Source organism: Pinus tabuliformis, chromosome 3_2 (assembly GCF_031772625.1).
Source record: "Pinus tabuliformis cultivar Carrire ecotype Pingquan chromosome 3_2, CPIR1, whole genome shotgun sequence".
NCBI classification, from domain to species: domain Eukaryota; kingdom Viridiplantae; phylum Streptophyta; class Pinopsida; order Pinales; family Pinaceae; genus Pinus; species Pinus tabuliformis.
In genome coordinates this window covers 51,471,655-51,494,110 of record NC_142302.1, presented here as the reverse complement: position 1 = coordinate 51,494,110, position 22,456 = coordinate 51,471,655, and positions in this window count along the sequence as shown.

The window sequence follows — 22,456 nt, the reverse complement described above, 5'->3', positions numbered from 1 at the left end:
ACTTTTTCATGCTTCCGAATCAGATCTTGTATCTCTGGTGACTCTTCTCTGGTCATATTTGCAGATAACATTTCTAACTGGTGACATTGTACTACATAAGCAGGTGCCCCTTTTCGACTTAACTTCATCATCTGAGATGATGATACAACTTGATTTTCTGGCGCTTCGAATCCATGCAGCTTGTACTTCTGACCTACCCATTTGAATTTTATAAATTGTACTTGATGGTTGGCTGCATAAGTACCTAAAGTTCGTAGCCATTGGATAACTAAGACTACATCTACTCCTCCTAACGGTACTGTGAAGAATGGAGACTCTAGATTAAAGTCTTGAATCTGCAAATTGACCTTATGGCATTTCCCTACCTTTTCAATCTTCTTACCATTAGCTACCATCACTTTCATGTTTGGTAAGGGAAATGAAAAAATATTGAGTCTCCTTGCCACGGTTGCATCTAAAAAATTGTGTGTGCTACTTGAGTCGATGAGAACCACTACGTTGTTCTTCTTTATGTGTCCTTTTAACTTTAAGGTCTGAGGTTGTGATATTCCTGTCATGGCTGATAATGACACTTGCGGAATACTCCCGTTATCTAATTTAGGTGAGAATTATGGGGCATCTTCTATTTCTTCTATGTCAGAACCTTCACTATTTGAATCATTGGTTGCTTCACAATTATATAAGTTCTTTAGTTCTTTTCCTTTAGCACATCTATGTTTGGGGTCCCACTTCTCACCACAACATTTACATTTACCCTCTTTTATCCTTTGCATTTCCACATTAGATTTTTAATCTTCACGACGATGTGGTGGAACATATCTTGTATTATTTGAGTCCACATACTGGGGTATCCTTCGTCTTGCATAAGTTTTTTCCGCTTTTGACCAAAATATTGGTTCGAATTTCTTTTTGGCTGTTTTTGCTTTTCGTCTTGCTACTTCTATAGATGTGATGTCATGCATCTCAAGTTCTGCTTGTAAATGGGTTTTGAGTCCCGAGATGTATGACTGAATTAGACGAGATTCTGATAACCCAGGTACTCGTGTTACTAAGGTCTCCCATTCTTGAGTGTATTCATCCACACTTCCTTTTTGTCATAATTTGATGAGTTTTGAAAAGAACTCTTCTTCCTTTACACCTTGGAATCTTTTGAAGAATGCATCTTTAAATTTCCTCCAGCTAATGACGTGTGTTGTCTTTTTCCACCACATATACCAGTTATATGCTTCTCCCTCCATTTTCATGGATGCATGCCTGAGCTTTTCGTCATCGTTATTGATGTCATATATTTCAAAGTATTCTTCTGCTTTATTTATCCATGCAACATTGTTTTTTTCGTTTCCATCGAATTTAGGCATCTCAACTTTTGCCCTTCGCTGGTATGTTGCTAATGGTTGAGTGAAAAAAGGGTGTTGATTAGTAAAGTTATCCCAGAGTTGCTTGTTTGTAAAGGCTATATTACTCGCTTCTTGGTGGGGTGTCGCTGATTTTTTTAGGGATTCAAATTTTTCATGAGAGTCTGTTGACTTTGTTGAATCTGACGAGATGTGTTCTTGATTCTCTTCACCTTCTTTTAGTAGTTGTTCGGGTGTACAATTCGACCTTTTACACAGAATTTTCAGCATTGTTAAGACCTCTCTGATGCCTGCTTCTGTCTGAACATGGTAATTTTCCATCTTTATTTCTATTCGATTTGTCGTATCGTGAAGATTTTTTATTTCATCAGCTTGCTCCCCAAGCTTGATCTGGAATTCATTTAATCTTTTATTGACCTCATCGTGGTTGCTATTTATCTTATGCTCTGCATCCAACAATTTTTTTTGGAAATCCGCCATTGTCATTGTCGACATTGAGCGGGTTTGCGGGGGCGTGTATTTATTTGCCAGCTAAAATATTTTTCCTCCCTCTTTTTTTTTTTAATTAGCTAAAATAAATTTTATACATATAAATTTTAATTAATTAAAATAAATTTAATTAATTAAATTAACTTATATATATATATATATAATTTTTAATTAATTAAAATAAATTTAATTAATTAAATTATATGTATTATATATAATATATAATATAACTATATATATATATATTATATGTCATGTTATATATATTATATATATATTTATATATGTGTATTTTATGGATAGTCCGTATTACTCGATAATTATTGTAATGATCGAATGGACAGCCGCGTCCCTATGGAAATGTCAACCGTTTGACTCTTCAAACCTTCTCGTTGGACATAGATGCCGCAGATAATAAAAACCGTGATCTTACAGCGTTATCACCACAGATGGATTTTCAGTGTACGACTCACTGCAGATATAAAAAAATGTCGGAATTTGTTGGATTTTTTTTTGAACTGTTTCCCACAGAGCCCACGCAGTTGGACTGAGGGAATTAACACAGGCAAGGAAAATGCGGGTAAATCGGTGGACGAACAGCGCGGGGGAAATTGGTGGACGAGAACAACTTTAAGCGAACCACGAACAATGAAGCGGAATGGTGACAGGGAATGGTGGTAGGGCAGCAAATCAGTGGAATCGGTGTGTCTGGAACGGTTGCTTGCAGCCTCTTGTCGGGCGATCACAAGTAAGCCGAATCAGGTGCAACAGTGGACAGGTGTTGAGTGGACAGCAGACGCGGGGAAACACAGCGTATGGTCAGCGGATGACAGGGACGCAGTGCGGGTTGACTGGAGCGCCCAGACAGGGCCGTGAAGCGGCAAGCCCACCGGAGACGGGAGGCAACAGTTAATACGACGCAGGAAGAGAGGTTTGGGCAGCGGATGATAGGTTTTGTGCAGCGTCTTGTCGGAGAACCGAACAGGCTCCGATACCAAATGGTGCACGAAAATTCTTGAAAAGCAGTAATATAAGTATAAATATTTTATTAAAAGATGAATTATAGATGATGTCGTTTACAATGGGGTTTCTTGGCTTAAATACTGCCACGGGCACCCTTTGGGGAAAGGGCATGATCTTATGATCATGCCGTCTAATTAATCCTAAAATTAAATAATAAATCTAAAATTAAAGACTAACTAAATTTTTACATAACAGATGCTAGGCGAAATTTCACTCATACGATCTATTATTTTGTGCCAAATGATCTCCTTAACCCTCCCTAGAGTATTTCCAATGGAGGATACTTTATCTGACTTCTGAAACTTCTCTATTAATGCCTTTGCTCTCTGCATCTCTACCAAGTGATTGTTTTCAGCTCTTTTAATCTGATCTTGTAGCACACCAACTTGGGATTCCAACCTCATGATTTCTTCATTCTGCATATTCATTCCTTCCATAGATCTTGCCAATTGTTCTGCACTGCTTCTTACTCCTGTGGCTGCACTTTCTTGAGTAGTTATGGGTAGGGCTGTTAGAGGAAGGGTCTCTACTGTTGTGCTACCCATCTGTGCTGCTTTTTCTTTCTCCTGCACCATCTTTTCCATCTTTGTCTCCATCTGTTTGATTTTGATGGACTGCTTCACTATTAGTTTCATCATGTCATCCTTTATGCTCTCTATTTCCTCTATTTCCTTAGTCAGTGGGTCATGTGTAGTAGGTAGCTTGAGTTGCTTCTTCAAAGCTACAATGTCTAACTCTTTCTTCTTTATTACTTCTTCAACTTCTTTTGTATCTGAGGGATCATATCCAATTTTTATTACTAAGTCTTCCAAAGACTTAATCCTGGTGTCCTTTGACAATGATGAAATCCTCTCCATCTTCAACTAAGACTTAGCGTTTGAGAGGGCCACCTGCATTTTGAACAAATTCATGGAAGTGTTGGTTAAAATAGATGAAATCATTTCCCTTGTTTGCTTGTGCATCTCCATTTGGTCAATTGGATGGACATTCTTGACATCAAACTCAAAGGAAGTCTGCTTGTAGTCTACTGGAGGTTTGGGCTCTGATGTTTGTGCCTCCAAAAATTCCAAATGCATTTTTCCCTTCTCTGAGTCAAAGGAAAAGAGAAGTCTGCCTTGTGCAGTTGCACTTTGCTTCCAAAATTGAGCATAGGTGCTCTTCTTTAGTATTTCATTTCTGATTTTGATTTCTCTGAAGGTATCAAAATTTGTCTCTTCTTTCTCTTCAGTCACCTTTGAAGATGAGGACACTTGAAGAGATTGTTGTATTTTTTGAAATCGGAATAGAAGGAAATGATTATCCTCCAGCTGGGGAGGAATCTAGAATATCAATTATGTTGATCATTGTTTGCTGTGGTGACCCTTTATTTATGTCCATGTGTTTTCTAGCTTTCTTCCTGTACTTCAACCCAAATTCTTTCATGGAAATATCAGTTATTGGTGACTGATCTTTTCTGGACCTCTTCCCTGTTATCCCTTGCTCTTGTTCTTGTCCCTTTTCGGACCTTTCTTTAGTAATTTGTTTCTCCTATTGCCGTGGAATTTGTGCACTGAAAGAGGAAATTACTTGCTCCTCGGCCTCCTGTAATGTATCTGGCCTCCAGTCTGTTTGATTCATATATTTCTCGATTTCGGGCCTTTGAGTGTGGATGTAGGCAGTGGACTTGCTTTCCACCCTCTTCTTAGAAATAATACCCATGGGTCATAAGACCATGTGAAGCTATGGGTGAAATTCATCTCTCTTATTCTTCTGTCTACCTCCTCTCCTGCAGCTCTGTTGTTACAAATGAAGGGACCAATTTGGGACTTGATCCTGAATTGGGATTTCCTCTTGGCTAATACAAAATGCATCTCATCTGCATTAATCATCTGTCTAATGTACTCCAATGCAAAGATCCTCATGGGGAGGAACTTTGGAAGCTTGTAGGGGGCCAACTCATAGCCATATACTCTTATTTCAATGTAGTTTTGGTACAAGTACCAATCACCAGTTATGGCTTGATCAAACAGTTGCATAATTCTCTTTATATCTTCATTTATCCTTGGTTTTGCAGTCCCATTGAGGAGGCTCATTGCTGGGTGGACAAACATTTCCACAAACGTCTTGTAACTAAAGTCTTTTTTATCTTTCATTTCCAATGTTGTCCAAAATATCACTGGTTGAGGTTCACCTTCCTCATTCATTTTGCTTAATGAAAACTGGAAATTGTCTGTCTGAAAATACAAAAACATGTAAACCAACACTAAGGAGTAATGGAAAACTTCATTTGTGAAAAAATTGTCAAGTTGTTCATGGATTGCATTTGCTAGAAACTGGCTGAAGTTGAAAAGGACAAAAGGCTTGGATTCAGTTGAGAGAATAGATAGGAAAGCTATAATAGATTCATCAAGCCATTGGTTAGAATAATAGCCAAGTAAATAGGAAAGAACTGTGGCAATATGTCTGGTTCTGTAAGGGAAAACAGAGGAGGAATAAGGAGGGTTTTTGCTTGGCAGAGGTGTGTTCTCAGCCATAAAAAGTTCTAATGTTTTATCTCTCTTGGGAAAATCAAGCTTTTGGTACATTTCAATCAGAACTTCATGTGAAAAAGGAACAACTCCTTCAATAACGGGGCCTGCATCATTTGCATGATTGAGCATCAGTTGTGAATAAAATATGTCCTGTTGGGGCCATCACTGCCCTTTGTTGTGGGTTGTAACATGAATGACACTTCCTGATCAATTCTGGGTGACTATGTGTTTTAGGGAAGATATAAAAAGGTAGGTTGGTGTCCCAAAGGCCTATGTCATCCATTTTGTCCATGAATTTGTCCTCCCACCAACAATATATATTAAACAGATCAAATTCTGAGAGGGTTTCATGGATCTTGAAATCCCTGTTGGCCAATGGTAAATGATCTAATTCCAGTGGTGGGTGCACCATTGGGTTGAATACTTCTGGTTCTTTCATCTTTGGTGCCATTGCTATTTTCTCTGTAGATTTCCTGAGAAAATTGTCCTGTGCTAAAGGGATAAAAGAAGTGCGATTTCAGTGAGGGAGAAAGAATAGGGATTTAAACAGAAATGGGATTCAAGAGTGGGAAATGATGATCACTACAAGAAAGTGAGTAATCCTTCACTGTATTATTGTGCTTTGGCTTCACTGTGCATTCTTGGTAATGGCTGAATGGAGTGGAAAGACGCCTGCAAGTGAACAATAATAATTAAAATCCGAAATCGGTGTAAACTGGTGGTTTTATGATTTGTAATTGTGTCATTGGATTGGCCTGATTTGGTGTGGGTCCGTTGGCTAATGGGCCAACCCATTTATTTCCCAACAACGGTAATGGAAGTGATTGGGTGGATGGGACAGTTTGGCGCGGTGAGGTGGCGAGTGTCCAACGGTTGAATAGGTGAGCGGTTTGGATAGTATCTAATACAACTTTTCGGGGGGCTTGGGGAGCAGTAGGTGGTATGAGAAGGGGGGTGCGAATTCACGAGGGGGTGACACGTATGGGGGTGGAAACCGCCGACTTTGGACCCCCCCGGATTAACTTTCGGAGGGTGGGGGGGGGGCCGGAAAGGGACGTGGGCCGTTAGATCAGGCAGAGTGAGAGGAGATGGGGTGAAAGATGGTAGGTTTATTAGCCGTGATATGATGGGTGAGTACGGTAGTGGGTTCGACAGATAAATGGGGGCAAACTAGAGAGACAAAGGGGTAAATGGGGCAAATAAATAAGGTTTAAGGGAGAATGATTATTAATGGGATATAAGACCCCTTCCTTATAAATTTCCTTACTCCAACCTTAGAAAAGATTGGAATTTTCTTCTAACCTTAGGAAACTATTGGAAACTGACTTCCAACTTTTAAAAATGTCTTTTGATATCCCTTTTCTTTTCTTTGAATCTACTTACCCTTATTCCATAGCCTAACATTTTTTTTGTTCTCTTCCATTTACAGGGTGCACTTAGACTTGCAGACCCTTTCATCTTTTTTTACATCTCTTTTTCTTTAAAAATCTAACCTACTCTATCACTTATTTCTCCCCTTTGGTCCAGATTAAACAGTTGGACCAAATTCAATTTCTACCTAGCTACTGATTTGCCAAGGTTAAACTGTTTGACAAATCTTTATTTTCTAACCTATGAACATAAATTGAAATTTGTTTGATCATGCTTAAACTATATGATTTGAACAACATTTGGGATTCTCTTTTCTTTTTTCTTTTTCTTCATTTTTGTATACCTTCTTTTCATTTCTTTTCTCTTTTTAATGAAATCAATTGAAAATTAACATCTTATGAAAAATTTGAAACCTGCAAACTATGAAATGCTTAATCACCTTGAGATCCTATAAATTATAGGACCCTAACAGTGGCTCTAGCTGGGGATGGCACTTCTCAGCTTGAAGTGTCAAGAACACATGACCAGTAGCCTTGAGTCCTTCAAATCTGCTTTGTCTTCAATCTGTTTTTTGTTTTGTTTGTAATGAACTAACCAACTAAACCTGAAAATTGTGATATTTACAATGGAGTGGGGAAATCTCTGTGCTTATGAAAAATAATGTTTCAGCATCCTGCCATTGACAGGACCTCCTGATAATTTTGTTCCATCCAATTCTTTGAGAAAAAATGCATTATTCCCTCTAAAAGATGAAATGATATATGGACCCTTCCAAAGATTCTCAAATTTGCCATGTTTTCCTTTGTCTTCTCTTCTTGAGTCCCACTTTAACACTTTGTCTCCCATTTTGAAATCATCAGCCTTGGTTCTTTTGTCAAAAAATTTCTTTATATTTTCTTGGACAACTTGAGTTCTGTTGTATACTTCTTCTCTGGATTGCTGCAATTGAATAGTCTGATATATCCTCCTTTGTATATCATTAGGCTCACTTTGTATCTCCTGGATGATCTTCATAACTGGTACTCCCATGGAAGAAGGAAATACTGCATCTATACCATAAACCAACTGAAATGGGGACATGCCAATTGATTTCTTTGTAGTCAATCTGTCAGCCCATAATGCATAGATCAATTTGTTGTGCCATGACTTCTTATTGTCTTCCAATATCTTCTTAATAATGTTTACCAAACTTTTATTGGAAGATTCATCCAACCCATTACCTTGAGGGTAATAAGCTATTGAATGTCCCAAAGAGATATGATATTTGTGACAAAAATCCACCATATTTTTTGACTTGAAAGTTGCAGCATTATCAATGATTAGTTTCCTAGGACAACCAAATCTAGAAAGGATATTGGTTTCAAGGAACTTTATTATGACAGAATCAGTAGCAACTCTTGAAGGAGTGGCTTCTATCCATTTGGTGAAGTAATCTGTGGTAGTTAGGATCCATTTATGTTGGGCAAAGGATGGAGGATGAATTTCGCCAATGAAATCCAATCCCCACTATTGGAAATGGCTTTCAACTGAGATGGGTTTGAAGGACAGGGGTAGTAATTTTCTCTTTCCTTCAAAGAGTTGGCACTTGTGGCAAGCAATTACCATCTTATGGATGTCTAGGAATAATGTAGGCCAATAATAACCAGCTCTAAGGATTTTATTAGCAGTTGTCTTCCAATAAAGATGGCCTCCATAGTCACCTTCATGGAATTCCTGCATAACTTTGTCAGCATCATCCTTTAACAAACATCTGAGTAAAACACCTCCAACATCTTTCCAATACAATATACCATCAACAATACAAAATTTGACAACTTTCAATTTGAGAAATCTAGCTTTTGTTTTGGATAATCCAGGAGGAGCATTTAAATTGAAAAGAACATATAAAAGGTCTGCATACCAGGGAGAATTTAAATATGCCTCATCTATTGGTGGAGTCGCCAATTCCTCAAGATCATCCAAAGCAAACACCATGTTGATATCTAAAGCATTGAAATTCAGCCATCAATTTGGCTAATCCTTGTCCTTTGATCAACTTGGTGGGCTTGATTTCTATATCATATTCCAATATCACAGCTATCCATTTGCCTCTCTTCCCATTTGGTCCATTTTGAGTAAGAATATCTTTGACCACTACATTGGGCACATAAGCAATGATATGAGAATGTAAAACATAAAACCTAAAGTCTTTGACTGCTTTAACTAAAGCCAATGCTTGTTTTTCCATGATATTGTACTTCAAAGAAGTATCTCTCAGAGCTTTGCTAAAGAATTCTATTGGTTTTTCATGTCCATCATTGTTTTTCTGCAATAACACAACAACAATAGTATGTTCAGATGCAAAAGAAAATATTATGAAATCCTTAGTGAAATCCGGGCTGATTAAAACTGGAGCTTGTGTTAATGCATGTTTGACTAGGTCAAAAGATTGCTTGGCTTCCACATTCCATTTGATTTCTGTGTCCTTTTTGAGCATGTTTGTTATATTCCTGAGTAATTCAGCCAGATTTGGTATGAATCTTCTTAAAAAATTGATTTTTCCAATAAAAGACTGAAGTTCTTTCATGTTTCTTGGATGACTGATTTTAAGGATGCCTTCAATCCTACTAGGGTCAATCCTGATTCCATCTTTAGAGATGATATGGCCTAAAAGCTTTCCTTCTTCAAGACCAAACAATGATTTCTTAGGATTGAGTGAAATACCAAACTTTCTGCACTTTTCAAATACTTTTCTTAGATGTGCTAAGTGTTCTTCATCGGTTTTTTAAAACACTATGATGTCATCGAGATAAATCACAACGAAATATCCAATATCTTCTAAAAAAGCAATGTCCATTGCTCTCTGAAAAGTGGCACCTGCATTCATTAATCCAAAAGGCATTTTAACATACATGAAAGTTCCCCAAGGGGTAGTGAAAGTAGTTTTATCTTGTTCATCAGGATGTACTAAAACTTGGTTGTATCATGAGAAACCATCTAGCAAGGAAATCCTACTAGAACCTACTACCCTTTGCAATATGTGATCCATTTTCGATAAGGGATAGTTTTCCTTAAGAGAAACCTTGTTTAAATTTCTAAAGTCAATGCATAGCCTTATTTCACCACTTTTCTTTCTGGTAGGCACAATGTTGGATACCCCTTTAGAATATCTAATTGGGATTATGATCTTAGCATCATACATCTTTTTGATTTCTTTTTCTACCATAAGCATTAGGACAGGGTTTATCCTACGTAATTTCTGTTTGAAGGGATTTTGATCTTCTTTGGTTGGAATCTTTTGTTGTATAATGCTAGTATCATAGGCTTTTCAATCTTCATAACTCCATGCAAATACATCTATGAATTCTTTGAATAGAGCTATATATTTTCTTTTAGCCATGAGAGGTAGTGATTTTGATAGTTTTATGATTTTGGGGTTTTGTTCACTACCTATGTTGCATTCCTCTATGTTTGTTCTTGTTGGTTCCATTTTTGGTTTTCTAGAAACATCATTAAAATCAAATAGTTCCTCTAAAGGAGCAAGTCCTCTAGGCAAAACATTATCTTTGAGCTGCAATACTTTGAATTCTTCTTTTTCTGGATCTTTATGTATTTCGGTTTTTTGTACATTTTATTTACAGGAAATTTCTCCTCGTAAACAACAGTTTAATCTAAATTGTTAGCCTCCTGCTGCAGCAGGTTAATCATCTTTCATGATCGACATTTTTACATGCCAAATATGTCATACTTTGCTTGCTACAATGCTCCATATTTGATACAGATGGCCAGAGAAATATCCATGAAAGTGAGATAATCTAAATGCCACTGCTTTGTTCCAGCCTTGATGAGTAATCCATTTTGATCAGTTTTTCAAGTATGGGAAGGCAAAACAGCTTAATCTTGGCTTCCCTGGGTTTCAATTTCATGTTGTAGAATATAGAGAATGAACATCTGTCCAAACAACTTAATCTTGGCAGATTTGTAGTTAGGTAGAGAAACAGGGGTGCTCAATAGCTTAATCTGAGCCCCAGATGAAATAAGTGTAGAAGTAGATAGGAGCACAACAATAAGAAAAGAATGAAAAGCTAGGTATGCTAGTTCAAGTGCACCCAAACCAAAAAGAAGAGAAAATGCTAGGTGAGTAGGTCGGGTAGCTAGCTTTATGGTTGCAGAATCATGGCTTGTGATCCATTTCATATTGTCAAGTGTTATATCTATCATATCACAAGTTGAAGGTGGTTTTTCAGTTGGAGGACTTCAAGAAATGCATGTCTAACTTCCCCTTCTTCCTCTTTCCCCAAATCACTCACTAACTTCCCCTAAAGAGGTCAAGATCTGCTTGATACCTCTTAAATTTATCATTCTCCATACCATTTGCCTTGGTGGAGATCTGCTTCACTCAAGGAATGTTCACACTTCTTCTATCAGTCATTTTCCCCCATTGATAGCCTAAGACTTCATTCTTAGCGCTTTTTCTCATCATTATCATATTAACTACTAACTTTATTATGTAACTCCCTATCTCTTTACCCTTCCCCTACTAAAACTATCTATATAACTCCCCTATATACTTATCCCTTCCCCCTGGTTGAAAAATAACCATATACATCCTTGGAAATTGCTAAGTTTATCTGAAACTCAGCAAGAATCCTCATTTTTCCCGTCAAACCATCTTCTCATGCATTTTGGACCCTTTCTGATGTATAGAACCCTTCATTCCCCCCCTAAATATCTTCCAAGTGCATAAGGACTCATTCCTTTGCATAATTCTCCTTCACATGTTTAAAAAATCACCACTTTGACCTTGGTTTTCCTTTATAAGGCATGGAACCCCTCTCAAAACCACATCACATTCCTCCTGACTGCCTTTGGACTCCTTCCAAGGCATGAAAAACCCAAAAAACCATGCAAAAACCATGAAAAACCTTCAAAAAATGATAAAATTCTCCCTTTTTGGCTATCAGACCCCTTCCGATGCCTTAGAATCCATCCGAAACACCAAAGGCTACCCCTCCGAATTCATTTACTTTTGCATTTTGATAAAATGCATGCTCCGATGAGAAAAGGATCTATTTGGTTCCCCTCCGACGCGATATCGCTATCGGGAGGGGAAAGTGGCATATAACAAGCATATTTGGAAACCCTCCGAAGACATGTGCCCTCCCTCCGACGCGATATCGCTGTCGGAGGTCGGGCAATATAATGTGTTAACGTTATGATGCATTGCCGAAGGCCCGGGCTGGACCCGACTTCATATAATAAAGGGCCTGTATAACTTTTCGGGTCCGATGGGTTTTGGCGTTTCTATGTGGTAGCCGCCATGTCCCCGCCGATAGCGAACTTCTGACTTAGCGCCGGCCGTCGGATCGCCCTCCCAGATCAACGGTCATGATTTGTTCGCGGCTCTCCCCATGTCCTACTGGCGGAGCCGAAATAAATTATAGAGTGGCACAATAAGGATTTCGGGTCCGAAAGGAGCCCGTTGCGCAGTGAAGGGGACTGCTCCGATATGGCAGAGCCAAAAAGGTTATCAAATGCAGTGTTAAGGGTTTTCAGGTCCGATCGACCTGTTTCAATGGTAAATCCTTCGATTTGGGTTCGGCTGATGGGCCGGACTCGAATTAAAATAAAGGGGGCCTGTAAAGCATTTCGGGTCCGCAGGCTTTTCGGGGGCATTATGTTTTGGGACCAATGGTCCACCCCGATGCGATATAGCGATGAGATCTTGGCCGTTGGATCGGCCTGCGCCGGATCCAACGACCAGCATTTAATCTAATGAACAGTGCCGCGCCCGCCCATATTTTTCGCGATTTTTGCTTGTAAATGGGCATTTTGCCTGTTATAAAGGAAAAGGGACTGTTTTTCATATTATTCATATATATGCCGCGCGCGCCTTTTCTTCAAGGGAACAGAGTCATTCTTTAATCAATTTCGATCGCCCCAGGCCCAGATTAGCTCCAAACGCAGGGTTTTCACCTTGGCAGGCCTTCAATGACCCTTTACTCATCCAGTTCGTGATTTTAAGTGTTGCTAAAGCATTTTGAGTCGGCCAAGGGCCGATAACCACCCAGAAGTAACAAAGCACCTCGCAGCAGGTACTTGGGCCGAGCAGCGGCCATAAATGGGTGATTGGACAGTTTAAAGAGTATCAGAGGAAAGAGAAAGCCCAAATACATGTCAAAGAGTATCAATGTTGCGGCAAAGAGTATCAGTTAAGTGTTTTTAGTGGAAATCTTTATTTCCCAAAGCAGGTGAACATTGAATGGCCTCCAACAAAGTCAAAGAAAGCGGTGAAAGCCCATCAAGGCTCTCCGATCACAGTTAAAGCATTTAAAGCCACTGAGCAGCAATGGATCAGAGACCAATGCGCAGTTATGGCCAAGTGAACAACATAGAGCCACCGGGACAGATTTCAGCTCATTTTTGTGGCAGTTGCCCCTAGCGCACTTAGAGAAATCATTATGCATTTATTTCAGGATAAGTTAGATTTAAAAATCACTTATTTTCCTCAGATCTGTTTAATATCTGCTGTTGTAGATATTTTGTAGACATTTCCTCTATTTAAAGAACCCTACGAACCATTGTAAAGGGTTGGTTGGTTGTATGACTCCTCTAGAGACTCGTTCTGTATCTGATATGATTTCTTTAATCAAAGACTGCTAAAAGCTTGGAGGATGGATTGTTTGATGTGTATCTAATGGTTGAAAAGTGAATGATGGAATTCATGTGCTGCTATATGGATCAATAAGTGTCTCTCACCTCTGTTATTTCAATTATATACATGCTCAAGTCACAGAACAAAAGATTGGTCTAGAGTTTGCTTAGCTGCACTCTATGCTCAGTTTCTGTGGTTTCTTAATGTTTTCCTCTTGATTTAGGCATAAATATGAATTCCTTTATGGCTCATGTTTGATCTATTTCACATATGAATGACTATTATCTAAGAATTCTTAGCTGCTCCTAGATAGAGCTCACTCATCTTCCCTCTGCTAACCTGATTGAGAGATTCTTTGTTGCCTCTCATTCCTTAGCCTCCAATCCATCTCCATTTAGCTTGAGTATTGTCTCATGAGCAGCTACCTTGCTCCTCATTCCTCTTGTGACCAAGAAAACGCACCAGCAGTCTTACTCTATGACTCCATGCCCAATGGTTTGAAACTTACCACACTATACATTGCCTCTCTATTTGAAAGCATCCTCCTTCCCACCAAACATAAACAAAACCCCCTTGAACTCAATAACTAGCCTAATATCATCTTCAACAAAGCTAAATCATAAAGAGAGAGCCCTCTCTGATTGCAGGTGGGCTAGAACCTGCAGTCCAAAGATTGGTTTGTGGTTACCTCGGCCGTATCCCTTTAAGGAGCTTTAGGGACAACCTGAGTGATAACATAATGGCGACTCCACTGGGGACAATCCTCAGATAATTTCACAAATCAAGTTGGAAAGCTCCGCTGGGAGGAACCGGACCTTCAAAAGTTTCTTTCTAACGCAAATATTCTTAGAAAAATCCCCAAAAAGCAAGCTAGAAGCTGGCTCCCAAAAAGAATTCACGTTATACAAGGTCAAATCCAGACCCAAATCCCCCAGCAACTTTTTAAAATCCCAATATAGTCCCAAGGAATCTTAGGAAGCTAGAGCGAAGAGAGGATTTTGCTGATAATAGTCCTGAAGCAGTTCACCCAAGCTGTGTTCCAACCCCTGTCAAAGTTTTATTTCGTTCAAACCCTAGTTCCCCTTGTTCTTCATCCACCTCTCAAAGCACTCCTTCCACACCTCCATTCGCTACACATACTCCCATTACCACTATTATTGCCGTTGTTCCAGTCGTTCCATTTATCCCTGTTGTTCCGCTTATACCTGTTAATATGGCTAATAGATATGCACCCTTACAACTGCCTGCTAATCCTGGGGCTATGCCTCAGGATTACCAGACCAAAATAACTTATTTTGATGGCACAAGTGCTTGCACAGCCCTTCAGCATACAAAGAAAATGCAGGATTACTTTGAAAGCTATGAGATTGACGATGATGGTGTGAGAATGAAAATTTTTGTCCAAAGCTTGTCAGGTGATGTCAGGACTTGGTTTAGAGCACTCCCAGCCAATTCCATAGTAGACCCAGAAGCCTTATACCAGTCATTTATCAACAGATGGGAGAAAAAGAAAGACCCCTTGCACATATTATCTGAATATGACACCATCAAAAGAGGCCCTCAGGAGGCTGTCTTGGACTATTGTGCAAGATTTAATAATGTTTATAATGCAATACCACAGAACTTAAGACCTCCCCCTGATCTTGCTTTGTATAAATTTCCTGATGGTTTTGATACTGACATGGCTTATCAATTAAGGGAAAGAGCCCCTCAAAGCCTTGCAGACATGCAAAATGTTGCTGTAAGCGTAGAGGCAAATCTAATTGCCAAAAGAAACAGAGCTAGAACTGAGAGAAGAACCACCTTCAAAGAAGAACCCTCAGCCTTAGACCAAAAGCTGGATGCTATTATCACTGGCATGCACAGGCTGGGAGACAGAGTAGAGAGTGTTGAGAGGAAATCATCATGGGAAGGACAACAACCCAATACCATAAGGAACCCAAATTTCAGGAAAACTCAAAACTCAAACGCTGGTAGATCTAGCCCAGACCGTGATATAAGGCCTCCTTTCCAAGAAAACTATACAGAAGCATCCACATCTAGTGATGCCATAGACGACACTCACATGAACTTGGTGGATTTGAAGAGTGAGCAACAAATTTTCCTAACCCAAGAAGACCAAGATGACCATGAGATAAATCAATTTCAGACCCAATCAGGTGAGTCTTTTGACTTCAAACAAGGTTATGATTCAGCTATTTATGAAGTGCACAAACAATATAAACTGAGAACTAGAACAATTGATGTAACTGAGCCCATCAAACAGAAGGAATCAAAGCAGCCCAAGAAGATTAAGGAAAGAGCTGCTTCCACTGAACTGACCAAACAAACAATCCCAGATTCGAAAGAAGTCACAATAGAGGATATAACAGACACACCAGACATGCAGCCCTCTAATGATCAGCCTCTGCTACCTTCGTCCTCAAAGGAAAATGTAAATAGCACTCCTAAAAGCCTTCCCAAAACAGAAATACCGCAAGGTATCACTCACCATAACACTGATAATCAAGAGGAAAATGCAGAAAATACACTTGAAAAGGGGAAATCTGCTATCGCCAACACAAAGACTCCATTGGAGAAACCATTCAACTTAGAAGCAGAAATAAGCAAACTTAAGATTTCCATCCCCTTATCTGAACTTGCAAAGCATGATGTGTATAGGAAAAGAATCCAAAGATCACTGCAAATGCCAGAGAATAGGGATGATGTGAACGTTTTAGATGATACACCTGAGTTGCTTTTTGTTCCAGAAGTTGATGGCAAATCAGCACATGGAGCTGTTCTACCCTTTTATGTCAGTCTGCACATACATGATAAAGTTTTACATAATGCAATGTTTGACTCAGGTGCCTCACACAACCTTATGCCCAAAGCTGTAATGGAGAAGCTAAACCTTGATGTAACAAGACCATACAAAGATCTATTCTCCTTTGAATCAAGTCAAGTCAAATGTTTAGGCCTCATCAAAGACTTGTGTGTCTCCTTAGTCCAATACCCAAACAAGACAATCCTCATGGATGTGGTGGTTGCTGACATACCACCAAAGTATGGCATGTTGTTGTCAAGATCTTGGGGGCAAAACTCCAAGGATCTCTCCAATTAGACCTCTCCTATGCCACTATTTCAGTCTTTGGGCAACCAAAGAGACTGTATAGAGAAACACTGATGAAGTATGTGGCAAGTAGTGAGGAAAAGCCCTAGAATTTCCCTATCTATTCAATCCATTCTGATATGGATTCTTTTATTTTGTTTAATGATGAAACAAGTCCTCCAACTAATGAGAGGCCTTTGCCTTTAGAACAAGAAACATGCATCAATCAAGAATCGGTTGCCCATACGCAGGAAACTGTCAAAACAATCAGTGCAACCAGCATACAAGAAGAACCACGTGAAGCACAAAACCTAGGTCTGCCCAATCCTAAAATGACTGAAACTCTTAATATTAACCACAAGCAAGAAATCACATGGTATTTAGAGTTTGATGGCTCTGTTAATAAGCTAGGAGCAGGGGCAGGAATATGGATTCACAATACACATAATAGCCATTTAGAGGGTCATGCTTACAGATGTACCAACAACATGGCAGAGTATGAAGCTCTCCTTTTAGGCCTTAAACTGCTCAAAGCTCTAGGAGCTGCAAAGCTGTCCATTCTAGGTGACTCCAATTTAATCATACAACAAATGAAGGGCAACTTTGTTACCAATGATAGAAGGCTAAGAGCTTATAGGACTGCTGCCACTGCAATACTTGATACATTCACCGAATCCAAGCTTGCCAAGATTTCAAGAAATCATAACATTCATGCTCACAGCCTAGCCACTTTCGCTAGTACATGCAAGCTTCCCTTTGAGCCAAATCACCATTTCACTGCTGAAATAAAACATAGGCCTGCTGTCCCAAATAACATTAAAGACTGGCAAGTGTTCGAGGATGATGCTCAAATAAACAATTTTCTTACCTTACAGCATGAATTTGCAGGCCTAAACATTGATGAGGATACCATGGAGGACCCACAACAACAAGCATTAAACGAAAATCAGCAAGCTGTAACAGCTATAACAGCTAGACAGATCCTAAGCCCAACAGTGTTTGACAATGCAAACATTGAAGAGCTGAAACAAATGCATTTGGAGGAAATAGATAAAATAGAGGCCGAGATTATTGATCTAAAAGACAATTTTCTCCCGGTTGGCCTCACTCCACTAGAAGACATGTTTGATGCAAATGATGTGCCCAAAAAGCAAAAAATGCAGCCTATAAACACTGCCATAGAAGAATACAACATTGGGACAGCAGAGAAGCCTAAAATGATCAAACTCTCTAAATCTTTGCCTCCTGATAAAAAACCAAAGTATGTGGATTTGTTCAAAGAATTCCAAGATGTCTTTGCTTGGTGTTATGAGGACTTGAAGTCCTATGACACCTCAGTAATCCAACACACCATTCCCTTAAAACCAAATCAAAGGCCTTTCAAACAAAAACTTAGAAGAATCAACCCCGTGCTCCTTCCCTTGGTTGAGAAGGAGGTAAAGAGGATGTTTGAGGCAGGAATCATTGCACCCATTAGGTTTTCCGAATGGGTGTCAAACTTAGTTCCCACAAGAAAGAAAACAAATGAGATCAGACTTTGTGTAGATCTCAGAAATCTGAATCAAGTCTCCCTAAAGGACCACTATCCTTTGCCCAAAATGGACCACATCTTGCAAAGGGTGGTGGGGTCATCTAGAATCTCTTTACTAGATGGCTTCTCAGGCTTTAACCAAATACTTGTTCACCCGGATGACCAAGACAAGACAACATTTACCACACCGTGGGGAACATTCAAGTATGTTAAAATGCCTTTCGGTCTAAAGAATGCAGGTGCCACCTTTCAAAGGGCAATGGACATTGCCTTTGCCAAGGAAATCCATGATTTCCTAGTTGTCTACCTTGATGACTTAACCCCTTTCTCCAAATCTGATAAAGAGCACCTCAAACACCTAAGGCAAATATTCATCACATGTAGGAAATATGGCATTTCCTTGAATCCCAAGAAGTCTCTCTTTGGCCTTGAAGAAGGCAAATTACTTGGACATATCATCTCAAAGTATGGTATTAGAGTTGATCTGGAAAGGATCCAAGCCATATTGCAAATCCCATATCCTAGAAATACAAAAGAATTGCAAGCATTCCTTGGGAAAATCAATTTCCTACGGAGGTTTATTCCAAACTTGGCTGAGCTAATAAGAATGCTAAACAACATGCTCAAGAAAGACGCCAAGGTAAAGTGGTCTCTAGAGGCCAAGCAAGCATTTGAGGGCATTAAATCAGTGTTAACTCAAGCCCCAGTCCTCACAAGTCCAAAATTTGATAGGGACTTTATCATATTTTCATTTGCATCTGATAATACTATAGCTGCTGTCCTTTTGCAAAAGGATGATCAAGGAGCTGAAAAGCCAATTGCATTTTTCAGCTGAGCCTTAAGAGATGCACCCCTGAAATACCCAATCATGGAGAAGCAAGCCTATGCCCTTGTTAAAGCAATCAAGGAATTCCGAATTTATATTTTATATTCACATGTGATTTCTTATGTGCCAAATGCTATTGTAAAAGACATATTAACCCAAGAGGGGTTAGAAGGCAAAAGAGGCAAGTGGATTGCTAACATTCTTGAGTATGACATAGAGATAAAACCAACCAAGCTGATAAAGGGACAAGGTTTAGCCAAACTGATGTCCGAAACAAACTTTCAAGCCTTAGACATCAACCAACTGGACAATGAACAGGAGCTGGCGACTCCACAGATCAGTGACACCTTTTTGCAATCCCCATGGTATGCTGATATTTGCTTTGTATTGTTAAACCTGTGTGCTCCCCCAGGATTGTCCAGGACCAAGAAAAGATTTTTAAGAATGAAGGCTTTGAAATTTTGTGTATTAGATGGTGCATTATTTTGGAAAAATCATGAAGGTATATTGCTTAACTGCTTGATTGTGAATGAAACTAACAATGTCATGAAAGAATTCCATGCAGGGGACTGTGGAGGACATCTATATTGGAAGTCCACTGCTGATAAAATTTTAAGGGCTGGTTTCTATTGGCCCACTTTGTTTGCAGATGTAAAGAAGTTCGCCACCTCATGCCACAATTGCCAAATCTTTGAAGGCAAGAAAAAGCTGCTCCCTTTGCCTCTTAAACCCATCTCAACCGAGAAGCCTTTTCAACAATGGGGTCTTGACTTCATTGGAGAAATCCATCCCTCTTCCTCAGGCCAGCATAAGTGGATCTTAACAGCCACTGACTATTTCACTAAGTGGATTGAGGCCATCCCATGTAGGCAAGCCAATGACACTATCATTATCCAATTCCTCGAGTGCAATATCCTTTCTAGATTTGGCTGCCCTGAGAAGATCATCACTGACAATGCCGCTGCTTTCAAATCCAAAAAGATGATCAATTTTTGCCATAGATTCCATATCACTTTAGGCCATTCCACAACATATTACCCTCAAGGTAATGGCTTAGCCGAGTCATCTAATAAGAGCCTGATCAGTATCATTAAGAAGACCTTGGAAGAAAGCAAGAAGAACTGGCATAAAAAGCTCACCAATGCCCTTTGGGCAGACAGACTTTCAACAAAAAAATCAATTGGGATGAGCCCTTATGAGCTTGTCTACGGTATGGAAGCCAGATTCCCATCTTCTTTGGGCATTTCCATTATGAGGTTGTTGCAGGAGGTTCAAGCTGAACCAAATGATATTCAACGAAGGATTAATTAGACCATTCACCTTCAGCAGACCAGAGAGCAGGTGTATGACAGAGCTCAAATGTTACAAGAAAGGCTGAAGAAGGCGTTTGACAAGAGGACTAAAGCTGAGGATTTCTTTATTGGCGATAAAGTGTTAAGGTGGGACTCAAGACGAGAAGACAAGGGAAAGCATGCCAAGTTTGACTTTCTGTGGAAAGGCCCTTTTATCATCAGCGCTGTGCAAGGCAATAATACTTATTTCCTCAAATCTGAAGATGCCTCCGCACTTGAAGAAGGCCCAGTCAATGGCCGAGTATTAAAGCATTACCATGTTCCCATCTATTGAATGCAATTCAGGCCAGTGTATATATTTGTATATTAGTCTTTGTTTAGACTCAACGTTCTCTTTTTATGTTTGAATAAAGCAATTCGATTGCTAGGACAAAAACGCAGCACAGTTTTGAGTTAAAGGAGCAAAAAATGCAGCATTACAGTTCTCTGTTCTTTGAAATATTTCAAAGAAAGTATTCAGTTTTGATACCTGTGCGCAAATAAGAGATAGATGGCTTCCCAAAGCAGAGTTCAACGCTGTTCTGAGCATTCGGTGTCAAAAGGGTAGCGCTGTTATTTATAACAACAAGTTCTATTAAAAATGTTGCATTCAGGCTTCCAGTTCTTCAGTCAATAGTATCAAAACAGAGGAGTTTTTTTTTAGCGTTACATCTACAGCCTGTTCAAAGACAAGAAAAGAAGAGCTCCAGTTTTGTTCCATTTTTGTGTTTATTTCACAAGGCAGTTCTCAAGCAAAAGTGTATGCGATATCAAGCACGCAGAAGAAAGCAGACGATGCTTTATTTTTCACAGTGTTTTAGTTAAGGAGGAGTGCTGCATTCAGAAGTTAAAGTTCTAGTCATTCAGCAGTTAGCACAGAAGAAATTTTCAATTAACAGCAAATACAGAGGATCAAGGCATTCTGACTTGCTGTTCTTGGCTTGTCACAAGGAAAAGCCATCCCCAAGTGGAGCCACTGTTAGCCTCCTGCTGCAGCAGGTTAATCATCTTTCATGATCGACATTTTTACATGCCAAATATGTCATACTTTGCTTGCTGCAATGCTCCATATTTGATACAGATGGCCAGAGAAGTATCCGTGAAAGTGAGCTAATCTAAATGCCACTGCTTTGTTCCAGCCTTGATGAGTAATCCATTTTGATCAGTTTTTCAAGTATGGGAAGGCCAAACAGCTTAATCTTGGCTTCCCTGGGTTTCAATTTCATGTTGTAGAATATAGAGAATGAACATCTGTCCAAACAGCTTAATCTTGGCAGATTTGTAGTTAGGTAGAGAAACAAGGGTGCTCAACAGCTTAATCTGAGCCCCGGATGAAATAAGTGTAGAAGTAGATAGGAGCACAACAATAAGAAAAGAATGAAAAGCTAGGTATGCTAGTTCAAGTGCACCCAAACCAAAAAGAAGAGAAAATGCTAGGTGAGTAGGTCGGGTAGCTAGCTTTGTGGTTGCAGAATCATGGCTTGTGATCCATTTCATATTGTCAAGTGTTATATCTATCATATCACAAGTTGAAGGTGGTTTTTCAGTTGGAGGACTTCAAGAAATGCATGTCTAACTTCCCCTTCTTCCTCTTTCCCCAAATCACTCACTAACTTCCCCTAAAGAGGTCAAGATCTGCTTGATACCTCTTAGATTTATCATTCTCCATACCATTTGCCTTGGTGGAGATCTGCTTCACTCAAGGAATGTTCACACTTCTTCTATCAGTCATTTTCCCCCATTGATAGCCTAAGACTTCATTCTTAGCGCTTTTTCTCATCATTATCATATTAACTACTAACTTTATTATGTAACTCCCTATCTCTTTACCCTTCCCCTACTAAAACTATCTATATAACTCCCCTATATACTTATCCCTTCCCCCTGGTTGAAAAATAACCATATACATCCTTGGAAATTGCTAAGTTTATCTGAAACTCAGCAAGAATCCTCATTTTTCCCGTCAAACCATCTTCTCATGCATTTTGGACCCTTTCCGATGTATAGAACCCTTCATTCCCCCCCTAAATATCTTCCAAGTGCATAAGGACTCATTCCTTTGCATAATTCTCCTTCACATGTTTAAAAAATCACCCCTTTGACCTTGGTTTGCCTTTAGAAGGCATGGAACCCCTCTCAAAACCACATCACATTCCTCCTGACTGCCTTTGGACTCCTTCCAAGGCATGAAAAACCCAAAAAACCATGCAAAAACCATGAAAAACCTTCAAAAAATGATAAAATTCTCCCTTTTTGGCTATCGGACCCCTTCCGATGCCTTAGAATCCTTCCGAA